The following is a 14,697-nucleotide window of genomic DNA, read 5'->3' as shown; positions in this document are numbered from 1 at the left end:
TGTTTGGGACCTGCCGTCAGTCACGCTCCTGGGCTCCTTTCTCTTTTCTTCCCTGGCCGCTCCTTGTGGTCTATTTGCATGCGCCTCTCTTCCTTTTCCCAGAGTGCTGTTTGGAGCCCTCGCCTGCCTGCTGACGGATCACACCTATCTCCCTGGCTTGGAGGACCATGTCCCTGCTCAGGACTCCAGACTTCCCTCCCCATCCTTCTCTCAAGCCTCAGACATGCACAGATGGCCGCTTCTGGAAGGTGTCGCCATCCTCTCACCATGCAGGGCTCACCTTTTCGCCCTCATCTGGCTCAGTGATTGTGCCCACTTTCTCCCTGTTGCCCAGGTTCTGGCTTCTTTTGCTTCCTGCTCATCCTCCTGACAGAGCCACAGCCTCCACCCACCAGGAGCCCTGGGAATGGGTGTCCTGCTCCATGAACCTTTCTTCCTGGTCTGGTCTCACTGCAGCCCTAATATGTTCAGTGATCCTGCCTTGCAGATAAGGCCACTTTCTTCAGGAGCCGCGAAGGATGTGACCACCAGCTGCCTTTCCTGCTCTGGGCTGCTGGGCTTGCAGCATCCAGCTGAAACACAAAGCCTGTTGTTTTTTCTTTGGTTCGCTTCCTTCAATGACAACAACTCTACACTGGGGGATTTCCCTTTTTTCTCATTCGAACTTTTCTCCATCCCTCTTTGGTCATGCTCGTTCTTTAGTCTCTGAGTGAACGGCCTTTTTCCAGGAAGCTCTCCCTGACCCTCCAGCCTGGCTCTGCTACCCCGCCCCCACCCCATCACAGTGCTTTGTTGATTGGACTTAGCTTACTGCTTTCTGGCATTTCTCTTCCCAATGAACCACAATCTATTTTATTTACTTATTTTTGTGGACTGGGGATTGAGTCCAGGGCCAGTGTACCTAGCTACATGGCCAGCCTTTTCAATTTTTTTTATTATGAGACAGGGTCTCACCAAATTATTAAGTTGTCCTTGCTGGGCTGGAACTTGGGATTCTCCTGCCTCAGCCTCTTAGAGCCCTGCGATTACAGGCACACACCACCATGTCAACTTGTAATCAGCTTTAAGGTAGAAACCATGGCATCTGAATTAATTCATTATTCTAGGGCTTAGCAGCGTGGACTCTGACCTAGAAGAGACACTCACTAAATATTTAGTAACAGGATGAATAAAGAAAGCATTGTTTGAACTGGTGGAAATAAATGAAGACCAACCAAGTGAGAACAGGTAAAGACTTATCCAGAATTTGCTGGCAGAGCCATCAGCACCAGTGTTTTGGCAGGGACTTCAAGGCAGGCAGAAGAGAGGGAAAGCTTTAGAATGGGCAAAGTCATGGTTCCAGGGGTGCCCTTGTTACCGGAATGCCGGGGTCATGTCCCATGGTGATGAAGAATGACACTAGGACAGAGGAGGAAGGGCACAAGCAAATTTACTTAAGAGACATAAAGGCAAGAATGCAAAAGACATAAAGGCAAAGAAATGCAGCTCCTGGGCAGCAGGGAGAGGGTTGAGAAGGCACCCACAGGGCTCCATCTAAGGGTTTTTAAGGGGCTCAGAAGGGAGCTCCGGCCACTGTGTGAGCGGTGTGATCTCTGCCCTTGTAGGAGACTGTGTATCTTTTAGGATCTGATCTATGCAATGTTCGCAGACTGCCGTGCAGGCCCCTCGCGCCCTTGAGCCAGTGGCCTGCCTGATCATGCTCAGGGGAGGTCCTGGATGGCTGAGGCAGGTGCTTTTGTAAAATTCCTGGAAGGCCGCGACTCAGTAAGCTCCATTTGGGGCTTCCCGACTCCATTTTAGGGTTGCTGTCCAGACTGCCTAATAGAATCCTAACTCCTGTTTCCCTAATCCTGTTACATTTCCTGCTCCGAAGAGGTGATCTTACCCACTGGTAGGGAAAGAGGACCAAGACCACTCTGGTTGTACTGGGGATGTGAGAAGAAAGTCTCTGCAGTTAGGGCATCCTCCAGAGGGTTGTTTAATGGGCCGCGATAAAGGTCAGGCGGGATCCCCGGATGGGTTCCATCTGCACCACCATCTGAAGGTCAGTAGACTCTAGGGGAGAGGAAACAAGCAAACAAGCAGATTGAGTAAGCAAGGCCTCAAACAAAGAGGAACAGTGAAGTGTCAGAATCGGGGTGAAGGGCCTTTAAGGGCCCAGGCCTACTGCCATAGGGAATTAGGAGGGAGAGCTTGTTTTAGGAAGCAGCCCAGATTAGAGACGGATCTAGATACTGGGAAGGTGGACTCGCTAGAGAATCAGGGAAGGCACTGGTGACACTACATCTTTCCCTCTCTGCGAAAGGCAGAGTCCGATCTAGAATCCTCTTTATCTTTTGTGGAGTTGGGTGACTTTTTTCTTGAGGAGGAGTTTGAGGTTTTCTAGCTGCTCCTAGTGGAATGGTCAGTCTCTTCCTCTCTGGGTGGTGACAATGTATCTAGGGCTGGATTCTTGTCACCTTGACAGCTGTTGGGGTGGACAGGATCTCTGTGTGAGGTCTCTCTCAGGTTGGGTTTAGAGAAGGAGACGAAAAGGGGGATGAATTCACCAGGACCAAATCTCTGGGATCGAATGTAGGGGGTCCTGGTTCCCTGGCACAAGCTTTAGACAATTGTTGGAGGATATGTTGACATTTGGGGCTGTTACCATGTGTCTCCATGTTGGTGAGAAAGGGGCACTCATACGACATTTGAAGGGATCCTGATTTGTATCAGGGCTAAAGGAAGTAGGACAACCATGGAGCTAAATCTCCAGAGGCTGAACTTTCTCGGGTACCATCGAAGGGTACTTATACCTTTCCGGGGACTGTGGCTACAGTACAACGTAGATAGCATTGAGTCTCCAGGACTTGGGATATTTCCTGGGTGATAGCAGCCTTAAAGGGAGGCTTTGGGGGAGCCCAAACCTGGGAATAACTTCTGACATTAAAGTCTTTGTCATCTCACAGCCATCTCTGTCTTATATGGCATGGCCTCTATCCAATTGGTGAAGCTGTCTACCCATCCTAAGAAGTACTAGGGTACCCTGTTCTTAAGCATTTGGGGAAATCTATCTGCCAATCTTTTCTGAGGTTTCCCATTTCCATTTCATTGTGTTCATGGGGTGAAATCTTTTTGTTTGGAGAGTTACTCTTTTTTTTGAAGACAGGTTCTCTCTATGGAGTTTAGGCTGGCCCTGACTTACGATACAGCCCAGGCCAGCCTTAAACTCATGATGATGCCCTTGTCTCAGCCTCCCAGGTGCTGGGATTACAAGGATGTGCCACCATTCCTGGTAGAGTTTTTCCATTGGCAAACCTCATTATACTTACAATTTGGTAAGCATTGTTTCATGAAACCCCTTTCGTTTCACCAACCTCTGGGTCATGTGATATACCTTTTTTTTTGTAAGTGAAAGGCTTGGTAGAAAGACAGAAGGATTTTCCACTGATTGGCTGGAATATGAGCAGGTTTATCCCTTTTGTCTGGAACCATCCTGAAAGGAGAAGCAAATATCCTTGTGACAGGGCCCACTTTGTCTCTACTTTGTTACAAACAAGTTTGGTGGTTCCCAGAGGGGTTTCCAGGACAGGAATGTCTGTGCAAGACTCTGGGCGAAAGGGTTTTGAGCTGTTGCTTTGGGGGCCTAATCCGCCAATGGGCTCCCTCCAGCGACTCCCTCATTCCCTTCTTGTGGCCTAGCTAATGTGTGACTACCACACAGTGAGGAGGCAGACTGAGCACAGAAGGTGGTCAGTATCTCTAAGATATTTGTTAATTTACAATGTTTAAGTTTTTATTTTATGTCCTTTAAGATGTAATTTTTTTTTTTTTAAATCACACCAGTTGCTAACACAAAGGGGAACAAAGCAAGGCACTCAACTGAATTTCTAGATTCCAGCCACACTTCACTCCCTTGTTGATAAAGTTTAAGAAATGTCATGATGACATGAGCTTGGAATATGCCCAGGCATTTTTTGTCACCACTCATGAGGTGGCCCTGGTGATGCTGTAAATAGCAGAATAACAGGCTCTGCCAAATGACTGAAGGCTGGAGGCACCAGCCTGCTTCTTCCCACAGGAGTGCACCAGGGGTGATGGCACGAATCTCACACCCACACTGCAGCGGGTGACATGGTGTGACCAAGCTGTGTGCAGCCTCACACACCTGACTGCGATCAGTGAGCTGTGTGTCTATCAGAACCTTGACACAGTTCTTTGTTCTTTTTGGTACCAGGGATTGAACTCAAGACCTTGCACTTGCCAGGCAGGTGCTTGTGCTGCTGAGCTAAATCCCTGGTCCTTGATGCAATTCTTAATCACGCTGATGCTGGGTTCAAACCTCAACTGGCAGATCACCTCTTGAATAAAGGTATTGTGTTGAAGCAATTTTTGTGCTTTCATGATATGAACTATAGCAGCTTGCAGATACATTTGCTGGTCCTCACCTACAGCCCTCCTAGTCTGCTCCATTTCCTGTGGTTATCTCTTTTAAAATTTTATTTACTTAGTCTTTTTGAGACAAGATCTCTCTATGCAGGTTCAGGCTGGCCTTGAGCTCCCTTTGTAGCCCAGGCTGCTCTCAAACTTGCAATGATCCTCCTGCCTCAGCCTCCAGAGTGCTGGGATTATAGGCATGCACCACCATGCCCAACTGTCGTGAGTATCTAGGGTACTCTGAACTCCGGGAAAGGCAAACACGCAAACACGCCTGATCGGGACACGGGGGGTGCAGCGCTCGGAAAGGAAAACAGAGGAGACATGGCACTTTTACTGCCTGCACCACGTTGCACTGCACTGCACGCACAATCTTTATTTTAAGATTCATATATAGTAAACCGGATCAGTTCACAGAGCCCAGACAATTAAGTAGTGAAAAGGCATTCTTTGTGACAAGCTACAATGTGACAGACTACAATGTTTATTCTAAACTATCTAAGTGAAGTAAATAATCACAACCAGTTCTTCTAACTCCTCTAGCCCAGGAAGAAATTCATTAGCCCAAGAATGTTGTTAATTTGTCTGCTGTTAGTGTCACAAAGGGTGGCCAGCCACTTCCTCAAGACTTCTGCAAAACAAAGCCAGCTCACAGTATGGTTTCCAGAGGGTGAGAGATCTCACCGAGAACAGGCATTCCTGTCCTACCTCTGTCTCGCATACCGGGGGCTATTGTATATTGCAGGTCTGAGGGGGTTGGGGCCTACAAAGTGACACCTCATCCCCCACACCCAACTCCTGTGTTTTTGGTTTTTTTTTTTTTTTTACAGTGATATGGTATTTGTAAATTTTGCTCATTTACTGCTGAGGCCCATATTTAATGAAAATGAAGATTCTGCATTAATGTATTGCTTTTCTGAATCATGGTTAATCATTTTCAGATGAAGTAATGATTTGATTGTTTCTGTCAGTTCGTTTTTTGAATGCTGTCTTAAAGCTCTTTATAGCCAACCATTTCACTGCTGTTATAAAGGCAAGGAGAACTTCCAGTTGGTGTGTTGTGACCACAGCCATATCCCGTTTGCCCAGATAGTTCATTTTAACTTCACCTGCACAAAGACAGTGGAACCATGTCAGTTTCCTCCCACTAAAATGGTGGCTGTATGATAATTCTAACACCTGTACACTTCTTTGATTCCCAGGGAATCGCAAACATAGATGAAGGGTGCTGAGCCAAAGGCCACGCACCAGGCTGTAGAACATATACATGAAAACTAATTTCCATACCTATTATCGTGTCTTGGTTTCTGATAAAATTGTTGAACTTACTTATGAGATTGGTTCTGACACTCATAGCTTAGCTTGGGGGTAAACTCATAACCATGGGCTTGCTTTAGCTTATTGATCATAGCTTCTTCAGAACCCATAGACAGAGATAATACATGAATCAAGTGTTTTGCCAACATTCTTGTATAGAACTTTTGAAACGGTCTTTATCATCGATAGTTTCTAAAACAGTAAAGCTTGTCAATTTGTCTTCTACATTATTCCCAGTCATCCCTTTTGCTGACTTCTTTAGTAAGTTGTCACAATATTTAGCAAGCAGTTCAGCAGCAGTCTCAGTTCCCTGATGTAAGGCTCTTACTCAAGGTTTGTTCCGTCCCTCGGTATTGCTAGAGAGGAGCTGACCCTAACTTTGTTATCTACGACCCAGTGCAGGCTGCATATGATTTAAAAAATGAAAGTTGTACCTTTGTTTAAAAACAGTTTATCTGACATCCAGGGGACTAGGAGAGCAATTTGGCAGGCGGGAAAGAAGAAATAGGAGTTTGAGTGACAGGAAGACTGTGACTCAGAAGCAAGAGCAAGAATTATAGGCAAGACCCTTAGAACTCAGAAGCAACCAGGGCAAAACTTTTAGGATATAGGGAAAGATTATATGACAAAGACAGTTTATCTTTTGTTGTACAGACATAAAAGCGTAAACCGAGAAGATGTTTAGGGGTTGTCCTGAGCTCAGTGGAGCCGACAGTGCTCCACCCCACCAACTTATCCTTTCATGGGGGTCTTCTGAAAGTACAAATGCCCTCGTGGCTTTAAGTATCTGATTCACGCCTGCCGGAGTACAACAATTAAAATGAGACAACAAGATAGGGGTCCTTCGTAACTCCTTGCTCAGCTTGCCAAGAAAGGGAGTCATGATAGAGAAAAGAGCACCCAGGGCAGAGATCACTTCCTCATGATCAAATCAGTAAGGAAAACTGAGGTGAGCTTGGGCCGATGTTCCCTCAACTCGTGTTACAGAGGGATCAGCTCAGCCCACATCAGTGAAACCTGTCCCCTGGGCCTGTAAGGTTGATGACCACGGTAATCACCTTTAATTGGTGAAATGATATTATTTAAAGCATAAAACCTGCAAAGTGATAGTAAAAAGTGCAGCAAAAGCATGGACTTTATTTATTGTCTCTTGGAATCCTGGATGAGCCCCTAAAATGTTACCAGAATGCTGGGTTTGTGTCCCACACTGGTGAAGAATGAAACTGAGTGTGGAGGAGGTAGGGTGCAAACAAATGTATCTAAACAATATAAAGGCAGGAAAGTAGCAGATAAAAAGGCAAAGAAATGAAGCTCCCATTAACCAAGAGGGGATTGTTTAGTAGCGTGTCCGTGGGGGCTCTTTGTCTAGGGGTTTCTAAGGGACGTAGAAGGGGGCTCACGCTATTGCACAAATATAATATTTATTCTATAAGAGACAAATTTTTTAGGGTCTAATATGTGTAGTGTTTAGGAAGTGTCTATGCAGGGTCCACCTTCCCTTGAGCTAATGGGTCTGCCTGACCATGCTGAGGGAGAGGGTCCAAATAGCAGAATGACACCTGGCAGATATTTTTGGAAGGCTGTGACTCAGTAGACTCCATTTGTGGACCATCTACTGACTGCCCAATAGAATCCAGCTCCTGTCTCATTAATCCTGTTGCATCTTACCTGGAGGCTCATGGCATGGGGAGGTTATACACACGCTAACTAGAGCTGGCATCTTGTGTGTTGAGTTAGGGTGTGTATTTGGCTGGTCCTAATTGGAAACAGGACAACAATTAGGGAAGCTGTTAGTTATTATTAATCAAGTCCTTGTTATTTTGGACCAGTTATTGCAGAGATTATTATTTGGCTTCCAGAATTGGTTGATAAGTGACTCACTTTTCTCTTCTCTCTTCTCCTCACCTCTCCTCTCCTCTCTTCTCCTCCCCTCCCCTTCTCTGTCCTCCTTTACCCTTCTCTCCCTTCCCCTCTCCTCTCCCCTCTTTTTCTCCCTCTCTTCCTCTCTCCTTCTCTCTCTTTTTTTTTTTTTTTTTTTTGATGGTGGTACTGGAGATTGAACTCAGAGCCTTCACAGTGAGCAACAGCCCCACTCCCTTTTTAAACATTTGGGGTCTTGCTAAATTTTCAAATTGCCCAGACTGGGCTTGATCTTGTGCCTTTCTGCCTCAGCTTCCTAGAGGATTACAGGTGTGGGCCACCAACTAACTGACTTTTTACAGGTCTGTAATCTGTGTATCCATTAGTTTTAGATAGCAGGCTGGCTCCCTGGACTGGCTACCCATAGTGGGCTGGTTTTCTGGCTGGTTGCTGCAGATTGTGAGTCAGAGTTCTATTTTCGTATAGGATCTGGCTATCATCTATATAGTCAGTCTTTTTTGTTTGTTTGTTTGTTTTTTTCTTATCGGTACCAGGGATCGAACTCATGACCAAACACTTGCAAGGCAGGCGCTTATGCCACTGAGATAAATCCCCAGTCCCTTTACAGTCAGTCTTTCAACCTAATATTTATTAACATCCACAGTACATTATGCTCAGTATCAAGTGCTGAATATGCTATACTTCATGAAGTAGGTATTAATGCAAGAAAATCAATGTATCAGAAACAAGCCTTTGGCTGGGCATGGGGGCACATGCCTATACTTCCAGCACTTGAAAGACTGAGGCAGGAAGATTGCTACAAGTTGGAGGCCAGCCTTGGCTACTTAGTGAGTTCAAGGCTATCCTGTACTACATGGTGAATCCCTGTCTCAAAACCAACAAATAAAAACAAAATTTTAAAAAACTACAAGCCTTTGTACTCAAATGACATATTTGTCATAATGTTATCCCTTCTGTGAACTACAATTTAGCTTGATGTACAAATAAATTATAAGCTAATAGTGTACCCTTGTAACCAAGTAACTGAGTCTTAATAGGTAATGGGCCAATGATAGCAGCTGAGCTTACAGTCAATCAGAGGCAGGAAGCTGCCAAAAATACAAGGCAAATGCCGGCTGTAACTAAATGAGTTATTTCTAAGTCAATTTTCTCTGGCTGTAAGTACAGCCTGCCTGTGCTGTGTGTGTGCCTGCAGGTAGGGAGGGGACAATTCTGAACCTTTTATGGTCTGAAATTTTGCCTGGTTCTAGAACCTTTCTTCTTTCTTGAGTCAGCTTTGTTATACTTTACTGGTTTCTGTGTTCCTTTTAGCAGTGCTCCCAGCTAGCTTCACCCTGACCATTTTCACCTTCTAGAGTTGTGCTAGCCACGGTTCTGTCTTCAGGCTTCCTTGATGCTTTTCATCCCTTTGGAAACTTTTGGGGCTCTGGGGTTCTCCTGCAGTCAAAGGTCACCATCTTCCTAGCTTGTGAATGTTCTTCCTTGGTTTCCCCCACAGCATTAGACTCCCAGTTCTTGGTTTCTTTATCTGGAGGCTCTGCACCTCTAAACCTCTTGACTCACCTACTCCTTAGTGACCGAGTAGATCCTGGCTTGTCACCATCAGCACAGGTGTCTCCTTCAGTACATAAATCCCATCGTCGACTCTGATGGAAATAATCCCTGCTGCTTCACCTCTGCCAGACAGAAATTAGCTCTGGATGATGACATAGGTGCCTTCAAAACACTTTCCAATATTTTCTAAGACACCCAACAGGTAAAATATTAATAATAACTGTGTAAGTCCTGAAAGCATTTTTTAATCTTTAAAAATAACTCCTGTGCAAGACACAGCTTAGTGATATGGCAATTCCTTAGCATGCACGAGACCCCAGTTGTTTTGTTTTTGTCATGCTGGAAATTGAACCTGGAGCCCTTGTACTGAGCTGCATCCCCAGCCCTTTTTTATTGTTTATTTTGAGACAGCATTTCTCAAGTCAATAAGTTGCTCAGGCTGGACTCAAACTTGCAATCTTCCTGCCTCAGCCTCCCACAGTGCTGGGATTACAGATGTGTGCCACAATATTTTACTGAAGGCCCCAACACCACAAAAAATTAAAATTGTCACCTACCTACACATCTACCACTCTCTCCCTCTAGACAGAACATGGAAGCGGGAGAGAGAGCTAGAACTATATAGTGAGATGGCAAGCAGTGCCTGATGACATTCTTTTTTCTTAAATTTTATTTTGAAGGTAATAAAACACAACAGAACAAGACAGAACAAAGCCTAATAAGACAGTGCAGTGAAACTGGTACAGAACTTCACAGCAGGTTACCGGGATAACAGTAATAGGTACCATAATATATCTTGTTATCTTCACAATAGTTGTCCTTTCAATCAGATATAGCAAAATTAAACCAAAAACAGAACATCATAAAACCAATCAAAACAGAATATTGAATAGAGCAAAACAGTTAATCAGAACAAAGCAAAACAACAGTGAAAACAATATTTGCCTTTAAACAGAACATAGAAGGAAGCCCCCCATATTTGCTATATTGCATACAGTCATCCTCCAAGAGATGCCCAGACCTCTGCCCCCAGTTGCTAATGGGGGGAGGAGGGAAGGGATGGGATGTTTGATTCTCAGCCCATTCACCAGTAGGCTCACAGAGATGCTGACTGGTTCTCTTCCTGGCTCATGCCAAGGGCGCTTACCAGGAAGGGAGGTGAATTGCTTTCTTGCTCAGCCACCTAAGATCCATCATGGCTGGATCTCAGGAGATGCTGACTTTGTTGGTGTTGTTTTGCGGTACTGGAGTGAAATTCTTTTAATATAAAATTAATACTGTTATTTTGGAAAGTGTCCCAAAAAATCACAACAACCACAGTTGATGTCAATCATGTCTGAGTGGCCATATTTTCCTAGGCAGGGTGTGGTGGTTAAGTTTTGTCAGTTTCGGACTTCCGGGAGAACATGGCGGACAGATAACAGCAACTACCGGAGGCTCTCTGAAAAACTAGGCTCAGAAGCCAGGTATGGTGCGGACTAAAGAGACATAAGCAGGTGGAGTTATGCTCTGCTGACTCAGGAACGAACTTGGCTGAGAGAAACCAACTTGGAATGCAGTCCTGGTGCTAAAACAGGAACAGAAAAGTCTCGCTGCTGAGGCTGGACCCTGCACCATTGGAAGCCGCGATTTGGGTTTCCCGCCGCGCGGTGGCTGGCTGCCTCTACATCGGCTCGGCAAGGAGAGAGACACGCGGAAACTCTGAGAACCGGAGTCTGCAAACGGAGTCGAAAACAGGACGGGCAGGGAGGCATGTTCTGACTTGTGGCGAGGTGAGTGAGAGAAACTGACACTCCACCACAGTTTGACTCCAGTGGACTTTCTGGGCCCGAGCAGTCCTGCGGGAGCAGGGCGCGGTGGTGACTCCAGCGACACATCCCCCTCTCGGGCGGGATTGGTGAAAAGTGCCTGGCCTGCGTGACGCTGCCGGCGGACCCCGCAGGCTGGCCCAACCCAGATCCCAGAGCCTGACGGAGGCCGGGAGGGGCGGGCCCCCGCGTAGGCTGCCTGGTGCGCAGCGGTGAGTGGGAACACCTAACCGGCACAATTCGATCAGGCTGTGGCTGACAGGGAGAGAAGCTGGGCCTCTCATATAAGCTTGCATATATAAGGAACAGAGAATATGGGAAGAGGCAGCAACAAGAAAGGCTCCTCGGCCCCCAATTCTGAGAAACAGGCAATAGCGGACACCGCACCAATACACATAAAGCACCATATAGAGAGCCTCATAGACCAATTCAGGAATGAAGTTATCAACGACCTGAAGCTAGAAGTATGCAAAATAGTTAGAGAAATGCTAAGCCCCACCCAAGAAAAAACAGATGGTGGAATGGAAGAACAGAAAAAGAGGGGAGAATTGTTTGATGGAGAAAACAGGGAAAGCATAGAATACGTGAAGCAGGTTCAAAGGGACTACCAAGAAACTAAGAAGTCTATCCAAGACTGGCATAACAGCTTGAAAGAAACTAAGGACAGACTATCTGAACTGGAGGGCAGAATTGTAATATGGGAGAATGAAATGAAAAACTTCTTAAAAATAACAAAGAAACAAACAGCAATAATACAAAGACAAGAAGATGATAAGAGGATCCATAACTTAAGGATTAAGAACATAAAAGAAGAAGTAGGGACACAAACAAATGAACTGCAAAAGCTACTCACAGAAATAATCCAGGAGAATTTTCCTAATTTAGCAAAAGGTAAAGATACTCAGATGTATGAGGCATACAGGACCCCAGCTACCTACAACCCAAACAGAGCAACACCCAGGCATATAATAATAAAAATTCCAGAAATTCAATACAAGAACAGAATATTAAAAGCTGTCAGAGACAAGAAACAGACCACTTACAAGGGAGCACCCATCAGAATTACAGCAGATTTCTCTGCACAAACCATCAAATCACGAAGAGCGTGGGGGGAAATAATTCAAGCTTTGAAAGATAATAATCTCCAGCCAAGATTGAGATATCCTGCACAACTGTCCCTGGAAATTGATGGAAAAACAAGGTGCTTCCAGGATAAAGAGGAACTGGGGGAATTCGCAACCACCAATTCAACTCTACAGAGAGTATTGCAGGATATTCTAAAAAAAGAAAAATACAAAGAATCCAGAAATAGTGGAGGCCACAACCAATGGAGCAGAGAACAAAGTGAAGAAGACAAACTGACAGCTACTGACAGAATAAGAGCTCAACAGAAATGAGACAGAGAAGATTGGATGATAGGAAAAGCTATTTTGGAGAAAATGACATCTTAATAGGTAATACTGATTTAGTATCATCTTGTTGTGAAGTCTCATCTAGCTTTTGTCCTTCTGTCTCCAATGGTCTAAATAGGTTGTATCTTACTGGATTTTATTATGTACGATAGTATAAGCAAAAACCTTTTAAAGACAAGGAGATTATACAGAAACCATTATTCATTTTCTGTTAGTCGATTCTAAATACTCTGTAATGCTGTCATTCTCTTAAATGGTTTTACATGGTTTTGATATACTTAATGCTACAGTATACGAAGTTGTACTCAAGGATTTCAAGGAAAGAGACAATATGGTAACTACTTTTAGGTCAGGATTATCTGGTGGTGAAACACTATTCTGCTTAAATGGTTATGTTTTGATCTGTGCTGTTTCGTTGTTATGCCCTCTTTTATCTCAATCTCCACTCCATTATTTACTTTCTTAATACTTTTTTAAAAATTTTTATCCTTTTAATTAAAGGAAAAAAAATAGCAGGATATATTATAGTAACCCACTTTGACTTTCCATTACCTCGATTTAAAGCCCTGTATTACTCTCACCATCTGGTTTTTAACTGATGTTCCCCTATTCTGTTTTGCTGGATAGTATCAGGTTCGAAAATTTAGGCATCAGCTGTGAAGATAATGAGATTCATTAAAACGCCCATTCTCGTTGACTTTTATCTACTTTTGAAGACCTACAATGTCTCCAATGGTTTGGTTTTGTCGGTTTTGTTCTTTACTGTTTTGTTCAATTGTATTATAACTAATGGTATAGGCAATTCTATTAGAGATAGCGGGAGGCATTATGGTAACCATTGTGGATCACCGTGTATTATGTTTTCACATTATCTACTATGTCCGCCCTTTTGCCTTGACCGATTCTGTTCTGTTATGTCACATTTGGTTTTACTCTCTTCCAAAAAAGTAATAAGAACCGTGAGAGCAATGAAACCCAAAATGTGTAATAGTCATTGTACAAAAGAGAGGAAAAGAAAGTGCTCTAAACTATATAACTGCATGTATATTTAAGTGTATAAGATAGATAATGATATCACTGAGTTTTATTGGATCATTGAACAGAACTGTTTGCAGTTTCACTGTTGGAATGTCCACTTTATAAGCTTTAATTTTGTGACTTGAACAATTATTTCTAAGATGACAATATGTAATCCATTAACTAGTGATTTCCTACTGTTCATTTTTTTTCTGCAAATCTGTATAACTTGTACCCTTTCTCTGCTTTTTTTTTCTTTTCTCCTTAAATAAAATTTTTAAAAAGCTCAAAGCTTAAAAAAAAAAAAAAAGTTTTGTCAGTTTCTCTAGGCTTGGCTCTCAGTTGTTTGGCCACACATCAGTCTAGATGTTGCTGTGGGAATATTTATTTAGATGCTGTTAACATTTTAATCAGTGACTCTGAGTAATGCGCAAGAGCTTCATGCAGGCAGTTGAAAAGACTGGGTCCTAAAAAATCAGAGTTCCCTAAGGAAAGATTTCTGCTTCCAGAATATTTTGGGACTCAAATCTATTCACCACCTTTCTAATCTCATGCGCCAGTTCTTGAAAATCTGTGTCCATCCATCCATCTGAAATAGGAGAGCAGGGACATGGCAGAAACTGGCTGGGGAAGTAGGCGTGAAGACTGTTGATTACAAAATCCTGGACACCAGTGCAGAACAGTTCCCAGAGCCCTGCACATGGACTTCTCGGGGAAATTGGACCAGGTTTTCCTAGGACCTGAGGTCAGGCTGCAGCCTGGCATTCAAGCACACCTCTTGGGACCTGGATGTAGAAGTTGTGAGTTTCTTTGAGATTTAGACAGCATTAATAAAGGACACATCTTCCCCAGGAAGACCTGGCCATCATAACTTTCCAGAATAGTCCATGCCGTGTTTTCCAGACGCAGCCCACACTTCTATCTTTATTTTTGCCCTCTTCTTCACTTTACTCAGCCCAAGCTTGCTCTGCAGAGCCAGTTTCTCCTTCAGTCTTCACTTTTACTTTCTTGAACAAACTTGGCCACTGATTTTTGTTCATATCATTCAATTCTTTGTCCAAGACAAAAGAACCTGGAATCTAACTGCAGGTGGAGAGGTAAGCAACCCGAACTTGGTAATGTTTAGTTGGCGAGCCACTTTTAGAAACAAGTGGTAACACATCCATCCACAAATCTGGCCCGGCACACATCCTGTTTGCTCTGGCGAACCCTAACTAACACTCCAAGCAAGAGCCCGGTGTTTCGAAGGCAATCCCTGCGCCCAGCAGAAGAGAAGGAAATCCGTGCAGACC

General features: G+C 44.2%; 1 long non-coding RNA gene and 1 pseudogene across 1 annotated transcript; both read right to left on the bottom strand.

Annotated features, from left to right (window-relative positions):
- Positions 1–1,412: 1,412 nt before the first annotated feature.
- On the bottom strand, positions 1,413–3,477 carry LOC134478619 (uncharacterized). Its single transcript, XR_010051370.1, has 2 exons — positions 3,377–3,477; positions 1,413–2,055 (listed from the first exon to the last, which is right to left on the bottom strand). It is a non-coding gene; the product is annotated as an uncharacterized LOC134478619 (long non-coding RNA).
- Positions 3,478–3,966: 489 nt separating this feature from the next.
- LOC100729945 (cullin-2-like) lies at positions 3,967–7,413 on the bottom strand (annotated as a pseudogene).
- Positions 7,414–14,697: the final 7,284 nt, after the last annotated feature.

Source organism: Cavia porcellus, unplaced genomic scaffold (assembly GCF_034190915.1).
Source record: "Cavia porcellus strain 051 isolate PalLab524CR breed Dunkin Hartley unplaced genomic scaffold, mCavPor4.1 scaffold_14, whole genome shotgun sequence".
Taxonomy (NCBI): domain Eukaryota; kingdom Metazoa; phylum Chordata; class Mammalia; order Rodentia; family Caviidae; genus Cavia; species Cavia porcellus.
The sequence above is the reverse complement of the archived record's forward strand: the minus strand, read 5'-3'. Positions and strand labels throughout refer to the sequence as shown.